Source organism: Triturus cristatus, chromosome 5_1 (genome assembly GCF_964204655.1).
Source record: "Triturus cristatus chromosome 5_1, aTriCri1.1, whole genome shotgun sequence".
In the NCBI taxonomy this organism is placed as follows: Eukaryota; Metazoa; Chordata; class Amphibia; order Caudata; family Salamandridae; genus Triturus; species Triturus cristatus.
The window spans coordinates 244,411,534-244,425,651 of NC_140587.1; positions in this window are offsets into that span (position 1 = coordinate 244,411,534).

A 14,118-nucleotide genomic window follows, 5' to 3' on the forward strand; every position below is an offset into this window, starting at 1 on the left:
TAATGCAAGCAGTTCAGCAAACAGGCATGCAGTCGACAACATAAGATGATGGCCAGGCACAATACACTTTAAAAACAGGGTACAGTGTCTAAGTAATTGTAGAGGTGCATTTTTGCAATCACAAAAATATGCCACCAGCCTCAGAGTTATAACTTACACAACCCCCCCCCACACACAGCGTGTGGATCCATATCCTTGTACGATGTGCTGCACATAAACTGAAAGGATACAACCGCGCCCTGGACTAGCTAAGGCCCATGCATGGTGCCTGCAATGACAATATGATTGGCCTAAACATGATCGAATACAAAGTGCTCAAGAGCAAATGACACAACAATAAATGGATCGTGTAAACAAAATCAACATGAAACACACATGCGGAACTCACCTGGTGGTTACAGGTTTGTGCATGCGGATCTGAAAGTCATGTGGGGACCTGTGTGTCCACATTGAGAATGAGCACAGTTTGTAGATAAATGCACCAGCGGTTTGAGTCAGGAAAAAGCATCAACAACATTCCTGCTGTTTACTATAGATGAGAATAGGACATTCTTGTCCAATTTAAGGCCCAGGGGGAAACATGGTGTCCACCACGGCATATCATGGAGCAGGTCTGGTTTAATCTGTGGTTAGAGATCAAGAAGGGAGGTGGTTTTTGCTGTATTTATGTACAAGTCTGTTAAATGGAGGACAAATATTATTTTGGCTGTACTTGTATTGGCAGGTGGTGCATGTAGCATGTCTGTCGGATCACCAACTGCGCCTTAGCTATCTTTAAAAAACAAAATAAAAAACAGGCAGATGCAAAGAGCACAGAACTTTCTGCTACTGGCACACAAGGAATAATGCCAGTCGTGGCCCATGCAGGTAAGCTCAGTGGGGCGGGAGAGGGGTTGGGGTGGGGGAAAGAAAGTGACAAACAACGGAATAGGGAAAATAAAATAGATAAATAAAACCACTTACATGGGGCTCGCCACGTCACCGATTCCGTCGATTGTCACTTCCACCTCTCCACCCCTGCCCCGCCCACACCCCACCCCGGCCCCACACCACTGCCCCACCCTACCGCCCTAACGTACTTAACTACACAGGCCGCCACTGAATGCTGCACTGAATGTACCTCCAACAGCAACATCTTTTCAATCAAAGCAACAGCCATATGGTGAGGAAACATGACTACGAAGCTAATAGGAGTACAGTGAACATTCGTTTAAGAGGAGCAACACAAGTCTTGCCCAATCGAATGCTATACTCCTGGTTCCAACATGTGGTCAGAGCCAAAGCCCCTCTCCTTGTGATTCTCACAAAATTGTCCGGTGACAGCTGCTCTGTCAGCCAGTCCACAACCAGAGATGAATATGTCTTCTCTGCGCAAAGAACTTCTCCTCGAATCATCATCCTAAGACCAGGTTTCACCTGGCCTTATTTTTTGGCGCTGCCCTAGCCTTGCAAATATGGGCAGCGTGTAAAAGCAATGGGCGCTGCAGTGGAACGCCCACTGCAGCACCCATTGCACGCCCCTTTGCCGCAGCGGACTGCTGTGGTAAGGGACATATTTACAAGGTGGCCTTAAGCCACGTTATGTGGCTTAACGCCACCTTATAAATATGTGCGGTAGAGAGCAACACCACCGGAGCTTCAGAAAAAGTGACCCTACAGTGGCGTCAGGGGCTTGTAAATATACCCCCTAGTTCGATAAAAGCAAGAGAAAACGAATGTGATAGGAACGAATACCAAATGATGCAGTACTTCTAGTTATCACATACCTTACACAGGCCGATCCTTTGAAATGCTATAGGGATCTTCAGCCCATGCTGAAACATGGTGAGAGCCTGTGTGGAATATTTCCTTGCCATCGAAAGGCACAAGAAACATGTCTCCAAACTCTCAAACCTGCTTGTCAATTACAAATTACCAATAATGGAAGGGACCATGTCATTCAGAAGTAAGAAGGGGAAAACCTACATAAATATCTATGTCAGATATCCTTCTGCAGGAACAAGCCATGAAGATCTCCGGTTGAAGGGAACCTTCAGCTGCAAGACAATACACGTCGGCCACCCCATGCAGAACAAGAGGCCCTGAGGGGAAAACATACTGGCAAAACCAAGCTACTTTTCAACCAAAGATGAGGGTATACTGCTTCACAAAACAGGATCCTGAGAGCGCGGCTTCAACTCTAGAAATACCAGCCTCAACTTAGACTGAGATATTCGCGAATGTTTTCGCTTGCGAGTCCTCCTCTGAACCGGACTTTGAATGAGCTCCTAGGATCAGCGATGACTCTGCCACGTCTGGCCAATCGATAAAGCACAGAAAGATGTTTTCATTCCTTTCCGCATAATCGATTAACCTAGATGACATCAGCAACGTTTTTTACACTCATAAAATAGTTTCAGACGACCTCTGACCACCAAAGTATTCGTCTCCTCTTTGGGTGAAGAGTTAAACATTTTATTGATCGAACACAGATTTTTTTTCTCTCTAAATTGTCACCTAACAAATGAGAGGCCGCAGCCCCACCTATCAAATCCTCGCCCTCTAAACTCTTGCTCATGCAAACAGCTTATATTTCCTAACTCAGCAGCTAGAGGGATGATCCTGTCACCTTACACGCATATCTATACATTCAATACATTACCTGAGTTAGTCCAACAAAAGCCAGCTTCACTGCCACACCCTCACCGCTTTTGTTAACGTTAGATTACTTTGATGGGTATGGTGGAGAGTACCCTAGAGCCTCACCTACTGTCAGATTATGTGCATCTATGGAAATGCTTTGCTACTGCCAGTGCAGCGCCTCTTCTCTGGGTGAATAAGCTCGGCCTGTTGATCCCTCTGCTGTGTCTGCTGTGTGAGAGTAAACCTTATACTGCTGCTGACGGTGCTGCACCTGTTTGGTGTTTCCTGTTTGTTTCACTGACTATTAATAAGCAAAAGCGAAACCTTTCAGCATTGTTGATCTAATGACGGTGAGGCTGCAGTGTCTTTGTGTGCTGACACTGCTCGATGATGAAGTTTCCTGGAGATTTTGAGAGGTAAATAGGGGTGCACTACACTACATTTGATATTAAGTGAACCTTGCAATATTGTTGACTGAGCTGTGCTTATTGTGTGTGTGTGCTTGAAGCCTTCACTGCTTCGACAATTCTTTACCAGGGGTGCATTTATGTTTGTGTGTGTGCGTGCGTGCGTGTGTGTGCGTGTGTGTGTCTGAAGCTGTACGTTGCCGCTGACACTTTCGTAACATTCCTGTGTGTGGTTGGCAGATTGAATTACAGCTGCCCTGCTGAACTTGTTCTGTCTGCAACTAAAATGTGTACTGATGCTGCCAACCGCGCATCTCTGTACAGCGTGAGGCAACTTGGACATCTGCTGATCATGTTGTTATTCTTTGAGTGCCGTGAAGCTTGCAGGGCCGATATTTATGCGGTTCTGTTTATGTGAAGGAAGTTTGCTTTGCAGTTGTTCCGGTGGCAGTTGTTGCGCCTAGCTGAGGACTGAAAACACCGCCCACGGTAAGCAGCTGATACTGCCTGTGCCCGACTAATTACCATACGCATCTCTCTTCTGTAGGAAGGGCTGCAAGTATCTTGCCAAAATGTGGCTGTCCATTAGGCAGATTTACTGATTTCAGCATTGCATATGCTCTCAGATGTGCCTTACTTGGCCTCAGATTTCCCTCTCAAGACCTGCAGGGTAGATATGGACAACCCTTATATCTGAACACAATCGTTTATGATAATATCACACAGTGGCATTGGGTCATTCCCAGTGGCGGCTCCTCCGTTAAGGCGCAGGAACGTTGCCGCTCTGCCTTCAAGCAGGAAAAGAAAGAAAAAAATAAAATGATAATAACATAATGTTATTATCATTTTATCTTGTCTTCCTGCTGTGGCAGCTTGTGTGAGGGCGTGGGTGAGGCTAAGGAGCAGGGAAGGAGGGTACAGCGTCCCTCTCGGCCCACCCAAACCAGTCGTACGCACTTTCCCTGTTCTTCATGCAGGCTGCATTACAGCCTGCATGGGGAACATACCCACACCTCCAGCTCCTCATGGCGCTCAGATCAATCACAACATTGCAGCATTGTGATTGGTCAGGGGAGCCTGTGTGCCAGGTGCTTTCTGTTCATGGAAGGCGAGAGCAGGAGCAGAGACACAGGCCACGGTGGGAAGGTAAAACATTTTTTATTGTGACTCACGTGGGTTTGGCCACCAGGATGGCCACCAGGCCTGGCCATGTGACCAGCCCCCAAAGGCAGTCACCCCAGGAGGGGGGCACACAGCTCCCCTCCCAATGCCGATTTCAGCCCTGGAGATCCCATTTCCCCAAGACCTAGCAAAGTTTGTGGGGGAAGGGGGTATGTGTCCCTGGACTGATCTTGGCCCTAGGTACACCATCCCCAATGGGCCCAGCATATTTTATTAGGGAGGGGGTAGGTGGCCCCCTGGACCATTTTTATCCCAGGGACCCCTCTACCGGGACCCACCACTGTAATTATGGGAGAGCGAGGCATGTGGCCCCCCCAGGGCAGACTTCGGTCCTGGAGACCCCATCCCCCAGGGCCCAACACCTTTTGTAAATAGGAAGGGTGGCACACAGCTCCCCTCCCCAGGCCGATATCGGTCCAGGGACTCTATTCCCCCAGATAATTCCTAAAGGCCCACCCCAGGCCGATTGTGGACCCAGGAACCTCATCTCCTGGGCCCTGCCCAATAAAGGGTTGGTGTCCTGGTGCCCACTCAGGGCACCCACCATCTCCTAACCTGGGGTTGCGGGGAGCCCAAGGCCCCCACAGCCCCAACTGGCTCCCCGCATCCAGTAGGAGCCGGCATTGCTCCTGCCCTAAGGGAGAAGCTAAAAATGCTGCTCCCCACAGGTAAGAGCAATATTCAGATCTGTTTCCCTGCCTGCATGACTGTGAGCAGGGAAACAGATCTGAAGCCCACTCCCAGCTGGCAGGAGCATTTTTAAAGCTCCCGCCAGCTAGTAGTGGATTTCGTGTTTCCTCTAGCATGGTGGGAGCTTTGAAATTTCTCCCTCCAAGTGAGTGCAAACACAGGTTTCCCTGCCTGCACCAGTGTGGGCAGGGAAACTGCTATGCCCCAGGGGTAGGTATCCCAGGATATAGCAGGAGCTGGCCATGGCGTCCCCAGGACCATTGATGGCTCCAGGAGGGGAATCACACAGCCCTCCTCTCTTTTCAAATTGTGGCCAGGCCCCAGGGGATGGGGTCCCCAGGGCTTAAATTGGTCTCCAGAGAGGGCCACGTAGCCCCCCTACCCATTACTAGGATTGCCGGGACCCTGGGATTCGTTCCTTGGGCTCAAAATCAGCCTTGGAAGGGGAGCTGCATGCCACCCTCCCCCTCTTTAACTTTGGCTGGACCCCATTGCATGGGCTGCCTGGGGCCAAAATCGGCCTGGGAAGTGGGTCATGTGTGCCCCCCTCCCCCAATTATGTTTATATAATTTCCCAGGACCTGGTGTGCCCAAGGAGCATAAAAGAAAACAAGCATGTTTTATTATTTTTAATTGGGCTGCAGATTCGAATTTGCAGCAAAATAAAAATAAAAGATTTGGGCCCCAGGAGGGATCCATTTGGGACCTATATATATATATATATGTCCTTTTGTGCGTGTTATTGATGTCCATTTGCTGAATAAACACTAATTGAGTGTTCTCTGTGGTGCCGTGCTTTCCTTTATTGCGACGAACCCCAGGATCAAGGGTGAAGCGAGAGAGAAGTTTGTTCCATATATATATATATATATATTCACTGAAAAAAACACAGGTTTTAGGGACATTATAGTTAAAAATTAGCATTTAAAAAACGTAGAAATTCACTGAAAAAAACACAGGTTTCAGGGACGTTATAGTTTGTCAGACATTTCACTCATACAAATCCAGAGAAATTCGGGGGCTCGAGTTATAGTTAGCTCAACTAACTATAAACGAAATTTGGAATTGTCGGTAGGTCTCCAGGTACATGTGTAGGAATGATTTTTTAAACATCCCTTACTAGTGAACCAGAGGGCTCACTAAAGGTGCTAGCTAATAATTTTATTTACTGGGAAGTGTCTGCTACCTCTAGCTCTGTTGCAGAGGCAGAGTGATTGCATTCGTTTTTCTAGATCACCTACAGTAATCGCTCTGCCTCTGCAGTCCTTGATTCATGTCCTTCAAATAAACATACTTGCTATATTTCAATTACATGTTTCAACGTTTTGTCATTCGAAAAAAGCACAACCCACTGTCTACACTAAACTGATTAGTAGTATGCCCACAACTGGGTCAAATTTATACAAAGGAGCACAGGGCCAAACCAGACAGAAAAAGAAGATATAACAAATCAGAATTTATTTGAGTTTAAATGATCGTGATAATAGTGCTTAAATAAAAGTTTGGACAATGTAACAGGCAATGCAGTTTTTACGCCTGAACAAAACGTCCCACACAAAGAAGACACATAGACAACTCAATCAAACATCATACTCATAAATAAGACAAGACAGACATATACACTTCAATAATACATATTAATTTTCAATTGGATTTAAAATAAGCATCCACAATGTACAGATTGAACAAAACGCAAACTCGTGTGTTCCCAATTCATAGGGGCATGTAGAATCTTCTAATTGGCATGAGCAGGAAAGAGCCAACGTACGTTTCGGTGTTCGCCCAGTCAGGGCTACACCTTCATCAGGGCAACGATGATGAGAGGCATGTGGGACAAAACAGGTGAAACCTGTCGTGGAATCATAAGACATAAAACATACATCAACATATCAAGGATTTTTTTTAATGAAAAAGGAGACAATTCAACAAACGAGCTGATATAATAGTGTCACCTCCAAAGTTATCATAGAGATGGGAGGGTCACAGGGATGTTAGAGAATGATATTCACAATATACGTCAAAGAAGGCCCAGTGAAGAAAAATATAATGAGGGGGATACATAGGACCAGCCTCATGCACAACCGAAGTGCATCCGAAAAATGAAAAGAAGAGGAACAAATAGTATGGGAGATGTAGATAAGAGGAAAAACCACCTCACCCAAAGCGTGGAGTGAATAAGTTCAGAGTTAAGCAATAATGTTGCGATCAATCACCCGGGAGTGTAGAGACAGGATTGATGATGAAATAAAGAATAATGCAAACGAGATAAAAAGACATTCAAAAAAGGCTAACAGACATTAGGAAAACAATACCTTTCAATGCAGGACGCTATTAGAGGTAAGTTCTTCTAAATGGTGTCGGTAATACCAAACTATTACATCTAATGAATAGGTGCATCAGTTCTATGGCAGAAGAAGGAAGGAACACGGTAAGGAAGCTTCCAAAGGGTAGGCGGATAATCAGAAGAAAATGAGGGGAGAGAGAAAAAGAAGGAAAAGGGTAAGGGGACAAGGCTGAAAAGGGGGAGAGAAGCAAAGATAGAATAGCAAGAATGTATATATATTAAAAGGCAGCTTACCCCGAGAATGGTCCAATAGGTAACAGTCAAGGGAAACAACCTGGAATGGGCTGCTCGCCTGAGATATTTTTTTAGAGCATCGGGAGTAGAATACCCTGTATGTAAAAGGGAGACGAATCAATCACTGAGGGAGGGAGAAGGGAGGTGGCCCAAGGCATGAACAGGGCCATCCCTGTCTAGATATAGATAGAGATAATAGGCAAGATTAAAAGGCGGAATAGAGGGACAGGTGTTACAGATAGTTAAAGTCATCACCTGATAGGGAACGCTTACCCGGGAGGGGGGCCCGACAAAGGGCAAGAGTCATATGTTTAGATGATCCACAGACTAATGTTGACAGTCCAGGCTGGAAGGGAAGAAGGTGAAGAGCATCTCGAGTCCAGCCGTCTGAATCGAAATCTAAAGGGGAATAAGGTAATAGTCCGTCTAAAAGATAGGCAGAACATAGTAGGGAAAGGCACGAGCACCGAGTGTATTCGAGGGAGGGACGAGATAGACATCCTAACTGGTGCAGTGTCAGCAACAACTCAGGTGCAAGGATTAAGCAACGGGATCCTACGGGGGAGGTAGCGTACATCGATAACAATTCAGCGCAGAGGCGAGAGAAATAAACATTGAAGGATTTAACAAAGCCCAAGCGAGCATCCAAAGTTACGATACAGGAGCAATGACGAGAGGACCGAAAACGCGGGAAAAGAGGGGAAAAAGGAAAAGGGTGTGGAGAGTCTTACCATGCAGTGGTAACTGGATTCAGGACAACGGGTAACAATGATAGCAGGCAACAAGCAAGTAAGTTCGGTAGCCCAGGATTTTAAGGAAGTTCGGACCAATCACGGGACCGACGATGAGAAATCTCGCGAGACTACGCGAGATAGCGGGAATAGACGGCGGACTCCAGATAGGCAACACACGGGGATCATCTACATAGGCGGCCATGTTTGAACAGGGTTGACTGGGGAGAATCTAGGTAAGGGTTTAATATTCTTAGGGAAGCAAGTAATATCAAGGGGTTCAAATGGTGGAGGGACCAATGAACAAAAGAAATTAAATTAAAAGCTGAAGCGGGAATGGATATGTGAAGGGTAACTGGGACGTGGTTGTTAGATAATTCGCCCGAATGAACGAATAAAGGATGACAGGAGGCCACGTGCCTGGTCTTTCACTAGAAGCAATAACTTGGACAGTGAAAGGGACAGAGCCGGGATTTAATCCAGGGGAGGGGGAGGGGAAACAGGGGTTTATTAATATAGACGGAAGAAGCGAAGCCAGCTGATCCTTCCAAAACAACGGGCGCGAGGTGTTTGGAAATTTCCTAGAGCAGGGTTCGACAAGGGATAGCCATGAAAAGGGTGATAAATAAAAAGAATCAAGAAAACAATGCACGGGGTGCCAATTCATAAGGGTTAAGAAACATAAACAATTTAGGGAAAACATATCAGAAATCTAGGACGGCCAAAGGGCGTGAGTTCATAAAAAGAATTAAAAAAGGGGGAAGAAATTACCGGAAGTTTCTCAAACCAGTATTCAAGGAAGGTCCATCTAGGAACCAGGGCAGCAAAGGGGGGGGGGGTTTCAGGTTCCAAACAGGTACCTCAAGTGATGGCATTTTCCCAAGGGCAGATCTCATTAAGGCCCTGGGCAACAGAGTCCAAATAAAAGATCCAGAAGACTTCCCTCTTCTTTCTGAGGGCCATGGGGTCCTTGCCCACAGGGGTGTGTATCTTTTCCAGAATGATCCATTTAAGGTCATGTTCTGAGTGAGCTAGATCGGTCCAGTGAGAGACCAATGGGGTCCCTGGTTTTTTATGCGAATATTGGATTTGTGTTCACCCATCCTGAGGCGGCATTCCCTCCCAGTTTCACCGACATAGGTCAGATCGCATGGGCAAAGAATCGCATACACAACATTAGAGGTTCGACAGTTGGTCATTTCCTTCAGACTGATAGTTCGTTTATTGATGTTGATATTTTGTCTGACCAAGGCGTTGGGACATGCTTGGCAGGACCCACATCGGTGATTACCTGTGATGGGAGGTAAGCCAGTGATGGACAATTGGCGGAGGGGCGAAGAGGGTTCTGATATCTTGCCACGGACGAGGTGATTCCTAAGATTTTTGTTCCTTCTGAAAGCAAAAAGGGGTTTGGGCAACCGGTCTTTATCATCCATGTTGAGGAGATACCAAAAGGAATTAATGGTTTGACGAATTTTGTGATTGATATTGGAATGCCGAGTAACGCAAACCAAACGGTCCATAGATTTCTCTTGCTTAGGTTGGAACATGGAGTCACGGTTGTAGTACCTGGCTCTTTTAAAGGAGTTCTTCACCAGTTTAGGGGGGTAGCCCCTATTCAGGAGTTTAGTTTTCAGAATGTCTGCCTGGTAGAGAAAGTCCTTCATCTCAGTACAATTTCTTCGTAGTCGAAGGAATTGGCTGAAGGGGATGCCCTCCCTTTGACAGCGAGGGTGGTAGCTGTCAAATTGGAGCAGCGTGTTCCTGGCGGTGGGTTTGATGTATAAAGAGACAAATAGATGGTTATCTTTGTGCTCAACCCACACGTCAAGGAAAACAACCCTGCTGTTACTGGATTGAACAGTAAATTTGATGTTTTGGTCCGCAAGATTGATCCATTGGACAAATTTGTCCAGGGACGACTGGTCCCCCTTCCAGATGAAGAAGATGTCATCTATGCAGCGGGACCAGGTAGAGACATTTTCGAAGAAGGGGGCCATGTCATTATAGATGTTAATTCTTTCAAACTTCCCCATATACAGGCAAGCAACGCTGGGGGCACATGCGGCCCCCATACTGACTCCCTGGGTTTGTTGGTAATAAGCGTTGTTAAATTCAAAATAATTTTCACCAAGGATTATTTTCAGACATTGGAGAATGAAAGGAGCGTTGGTAATCTCTGGCTCCGAGCTCAAGATGTCCCGGATAACCGATAGAGCTCCTTCTTGGGGGATATTAGTGTATAAAGACTCGACGTCCATAGTAACAAGGAGTTCCCTGTCACTATGGTAGTCAAGGTTTTCAATCTTGGCGATAAAGTGGCCGGTGTCCTTGACATAAGAATCCAGATTAGCAACCAACGGTTTGAGGAAATGATCGACATACTTTTTTTTTTTTTTTTTTTTTAAATTTCTTTTTATTTGCATTTTTATCAACAAAACAACCACAATGAACTGCAGTGTACGTAGGATACATTCTTGGCGACACATTTCCCCAACCTCTCAAAGCTATCCATAGGTCCGACTGGTATCTACCCGTCAGCGCCCGGCAATAGTCATACAAGTACTTCATCTTAGCCCCCACCTCCACCTCAATCATCTCCCTCACCACCTGCATCGATCACAGCACCCCATGTTCCACTTGGCGTCCAGCTCCTCCCAGCCATATGCAGTAGGGAGCATTGTGCTACAGTGTTTGAAGCGTTGTTTGAGCTAACCACTGTGTGAATGGTTCCCATATATCCCTCGGTCGTGAGCGTGCCGGCATAAGCTCCCAATATAAGGTGCGTTGTGTCTGGCAATACACCGCACTTTTGATCCATTCGCTAATGGTGGGTGATGTGGTAGCCCCCCAGTGCATCGCGACTTGTCTTTTGGCAAGCAGAATGAGCATGGCTGGCAATCTACGGTGTTTAGGCTTCACCATGTGCAAGATCCCCAATAGTGCAGTCTGCGGAGTGCGTGGAATCTGTAATCCAGTGATTGTGCACACCAGTTCCATTACCTTGGCCCAAAAGGAGGCCAGCATGGGACATTCCCATGCCATATGCAAGAAAGTAGCTCCGCGTGCATTACATCTCCAGCAGTTGTCCGTGTCTCTCAAGCCAATACGATGGAGCCTGCTAGGGGTGCGATATGTCATGTGTATGTATTTGAAATGTATCAACCGGAGCCGATAGTTAGGGGACAGGGCCGCAAGCATTTTACAGCAAATGTCCCAGTGATCATCAGTGATTTCAGTACCCAGTTCAGTGATCCACATACTACGCGCCGCTGGGATCGCTATTGGATGGTCACTTTGCATGCGCCCATATAGTCGGGAAATTAGTTTGCGCCCCGATTCCACCTTCAGTACATTCTCTAGGGCCAGTAAGCTCGGCGGCGCCGCCGGAAATGTAGGAAATTGTTTTTGACATGTATGTCGAAGCTGATAGTAAAGCAGGGTATCGAGCATCGTCGGGGCCTCTGTCGCGCACATTTGTTCCATCGTGATGAATATGTCGTCAGGGAAAATGTCCCCGGCCGTGTGAAGGCCGCGCAATGCCGCGCGTTCTCCGCTTTTCATGTGTTGCAGCCGGGGCCACATGGGGTTCCCGCGCAGAGGCACCGATTCAGCGTACAGTAGGTCCAGCTTGGCCCGGCGGCGCAGCCCGTCCCAGGCCCATTTAAGGGCATGCACTGTGTCAATTTCGTTGCACCTCCTCTTGCGCAGCGCATATAGGGCAGTGTTGAGCGGTAACGGGGCCACCCTCTCCGCCTCCACCGCCACATGCGGCTGAAACGGCGTGGGATGCGTCCAATAGTGCAGGAATTGCGCCTGTGCGCAATAAGCATACAGCGCAAAATCCGGCGCCGCCATACCACCCTGTCTCTGTGGTAGAGTAAGGGTCTCCCAGGCCACCCTCGGTTGCTTTCCCCCCCACGCCAGTTCGATCATCAGCGAGCGTATCTTGCTCAGAAAATGCGTAGTCGGGGGAGTGGGACATTAACAAATAAATATAGCAGTTTGGGCAGGATGACCATTTTGGCCACAGCTATCCTACCCGCCAGTGACAGGGGCAAGTGCTTCCAGCGGCCGACCCGTTCCTCTATCCACCGCAGTGCCCGCCCATAGTTCTCTGTCCATAATGTTTGCATGTCCGTGCTGATCCATACCCCCAAGTAGCGCACTGGACCGGTTGCCCATTCCAGTGGGCAATCTGGAGCGAAGCGTGGCGTACCAGTTGTCGAGGGCAGAATGATCGATTTCTCCCAATTTATGGTCACTCCCGACAGCAGGCCATACTTTATCAATTCCCACGTCATGGGGGACAGATTATCCTGCGGGTCAATGACATAGAGTGTAATATCATCTGCGTACATCGAGACGGTCAACGCCCGGGATGAGAACCCGATGCCCCTGTCCGCATGGTGCTGTCTAATCCGGGCCGCCAAAGGCTCGGTGGCAATCGCGAATAATAAGGGAGATAGTGGGCACCCTTGTCGCGTGCCTCTGCCAATGGCAAAAGGTTCAGAGACAAGCCCATTAACCCGCATGCGGGCAGTGATGGCGGTGTAGAGCAGTCTAATGTATCTGATGAAGGCTTCACTTATCCCCATTCGCTGTAGCAAAGGGAATAGTAACCCCCACTCCAGGGAATCGAACGCTTTTGTGGCGTCCAGGAGCACCACCGAGGCCCGGACATGAGGGGCCAAGTAGTGTAGTACCCCAAAGAGGGTTCGCAAATTGTGGGCCGTGGAGCGGCCAGGAACAAAGCCCGACTGATCCGGCCTGATCATGAGCGGCAACACCGGCTGTAGCCGCAGAGCGAGCATTTTAGCGAATATTTTCACATCAGTGTTAATTAAGGAAAAAGGCCGGTAAGAATCGCACATCTGGGCATCTTTAGCCGGTTTTAGGAGGGCAATAATCAAAGCCTCTCTCATTGTCGCTGGGAGGATACCCGCCTCAACTGCCTCTGCATACATAGCCAGTAGCCGGGGGGCCAGGAGGTCAGTGTATTCTTTGTAGAACTGCGCCGGCAGGCCGTCCGGCCCCGGCGCTTTATCGGCTGCCAGGGACCCGATTGCTTCCCTGACGTCGTCTACTGTGAAGGGGCGGTCGAAGTATCCTTTTTGGTGCGCGTTGAACCAAATCAGCTGAATCGTGTCCAGGTACTCGGAGAGATCCTCCGCTGTGGGCACTCCCCGGGAACGGTACAGGTCCTTGTAAAAGGACCGGAAGGTCTCCAAGATCTCCGGAGGTGTGCACGCGTAATCTCCCCCCGATGTTTCGATTGAGGGGATGTAAGAGGAAGCTCTCTGTGATCGCAGCACATGGGCTAGCGTTTTGCCCGAGCGATCCCCCTCTCCATAACGGTGCGCCGCCGCATGTTTATGTAAAAATTTTAGTTCCCTGTCCGCCTCCGTTTGGTACTCCGTTAGGGTGGTGCGCGTGTCTGCCAGCACCGCCACCGAGGGGTCAGCGCAGTACTGTGTCTCTAGTGCGTGTAGGCGGTCCTCCAGCCTCCCAAGCGTGTTTCGAATGTCCTTCAGCACTCTGGCTTGCCCCGCTATGCAGTGGCCTCTGATAACCACCTTGAACGCCTCCCATTGGGTGCCCACAGACGCCACCGAATTCGTGTTTAGGTCGAAATAGTCAAGTATGTGTTGGTGTATCTCCTCTCGAAATACCTGATCCAGCAGGGCCTGCACTGGCAATTTCCACGTGAATGGTGTGATATAGGGTTTGGGGACCTGGAGCACCAGTTCAACCGGGGAGTGGTCAGATAGTGTGCACGCTCTGTGGTGGACCTCGGATGTCCAAGCATGTATATGCGGGGTCAGGAGCCAAAAATCTAGTCTGGACCATGCTTGTCTGTGTGGAGTGAAGCAGGTGCCCTCCCTCCCCTCGGGGTGCAGCACCCGCC